We start from the raw sequence: 2253 nt of genomic DNA, 5'->3' as shown, positions 1-2253 counted from the left end.
GAAAGAAATGATTTAAAAATCAAAATGGAGCTCAGAAATCCAAAGTTTTAATTCCTGGCAAAATTTTAATTTATTAAAACAAGGCCTAATTTTTGGGGTGTCACAATACTAACCCCCTTAAGAAAAATCTCATCCTCGAGATTTGTTAAAAGCGGTGTTAAGAAAATATTACGCAATAAAAATGTGGCTACAGTGAGAGGGCAATAAGTGGTGAAAAACCACAGTGTGAAAACTGGGGCTGCGTGGAAGAGTCTACGGTTTGGGACAAAAACGGGTGATTTCTACGCTGGATAAAAATTTAGAATAACTCCTAAATTTAAATATACGCTGGTCGTACCCGAGAGCACAGTGCTCTCTCTGGCCGAGAGGTGGACCCGGGGTCCACTATCAGTCTCCTCTTCTCCCTCTGGCTCTTTCTGCTACCTCCTCTCTCCCGCGCGCTTTCTCGCGCTTTCTCCACCCGGCGATGCCTAACTCATAGGGCATCTAGGCCGTACCGTGGTAGTGCGCGGCGTGCTAGCTGCTGGTGCAGCGTGCACTCACCTCGCGGGCCAGCGTGCTGTCGGCACTGCTCGCGGATTCGACTCCGAATACCGGCGATCGGCGACGAGCGGTGTTGGTGGACTTTGCCCACCGTACACCGAGCTCGAGCTATAAAAACGGCCGGGGTGCCTCTCTCTTCTTCCTCGCACCTGGCCTCACTTCTCCTCCTCCTTTCTCCATTACTGCTTACCAAAGCTCGGGCGAGGCTCTAATGGCGGAGGCGATGTCGGACTGGTTTGTGATCCTGATATGCGGAGGGCTGGCGACACTGCTGGGGCTCTCTGTGCTCCTGTGCGCGATGATCTTCGACGAGTATTGCGACGCTGCGGCTCGGGTGTTGGCTCTCCGCGGTGGTGGTGATCATGAGGAGTAGATGGAGGTGTGCCGGGTGCTAACTGTTGTTAGGGGGTGATTAGCTGGATGTAACACCGTTGCAATGTTTTGCAAACAGTGTATGTGTCTGAATGATTATGGTTGTAAGTCTGCTGCGTGGGGCTGTGTGAAATTAATTAATCCATGTCGTGAGAAGGGGCAGGTGTAGCAACTCAGGGAAAAGAAATCTCACTCCAGGATTTTGCGAGGGAAAAACAGTTAATTTAAAGGAGCATAAACCACAACAAAAACTACACACATTAGTAGAAGCCAAATAATTGACTCGTCGTACAAACTCAGGGTATCACGCATACGTCACACACATAAATAAATGTTGCAAAGAACAAATACAGTAGTGACGTCTAAAATGAAAATGGTAACTGGGTGGGGTCCTGATAAAATGTCTCTGGTAAAGGGATTGACCAGTCGATCGGAGGCAGTGGATTGACCAGTCGATGTATGCGTCTCTCCGTGTCGAGTCTCAGTGGTCTGCCGATGGCAATCTGAGGATTTGAATCTGCGAGGCTCTGGAGATAATCCATCACTCGCTGGTTCAAATGCTCTTGAGCAATGATGTACTGGATAAGGTTGGCCAGAACTGGGTCTCTCTCAATACGTCCACCGGGAAAAGATGTTACTTCTCCGGGTGCTGCATGGCTCGGAAAGTAATAATATCCTCGTTCGCGGGCATAGGGTACTGTGGATCGAAGACGAGCAATTGCTTCTTTCGCAGCAGCTTCTATGGCTAGGTGTGGGGTTGGCATAGATTTCCCCACAAAGGAAACTTCTGTTGGATCTTGGTTGAAGTCTACGGGAGGGATGTGTACTGCTGCCCAATATTCCGAGGTGGATGGGGTGATCCTTGATTTGAACAACTCGTACTGAGGTGGCTGGGTAGAACCCATGGTACTGCGGGTAAAATCCCACAATATTTTGACAAAGCTACCTGGGGTTGCATCTGGGGTTCTCAGATGAATGCTGGGGCTCGGCATGACAGGATAAAGTGTGAGTGTGGTGCACAAAGTGAGGGTTGCTGGGTAAGGTCACAAGGTGGCCTTTATATAGCAATGGAGTCGGATCGTTTTATCGTGGTAAAAGGTAATAAATTTGCCAGCTTAGCTCCAAAGGTCGGGTCAGTGTCAGAGATACACATATCTCATAAAGAGACGTGTTACTGTGGTTGTCGTCGGGTTGGTTTTGGTAGTTGTGCCCGGAAAAATATGCAGCTATGCGCTGACCAAATATGCAAGGCTACTATTAAAACAGAGGCACAACGACAGGCTGCGTTAATGTACATGGTCGCATGATTACAAAGTGAGGGTACACTGAAACTCGGTG

This window comes from Triticum dicoccoides, chromosome 7A, assembly GCF_002162155.2.
Source record: "Triticum dicoccoides isolate Atlit2015 ecotype Zavitan chromosome 7A, WEW_v2.0, whole genome shotgun sequence".
In the NCBI taxonomy this organism is placed as follows: Eukaryota; Viridiplantae; Streptophyta; class Magnoliopsida; order Poales; family Poaceae; genus Triticum; species Triticum dicoccoides.
The sequence above is the reverse complement of the archived record's forward strand: the minus strand, read 5'-3'. Positions refer to the sequence as shown.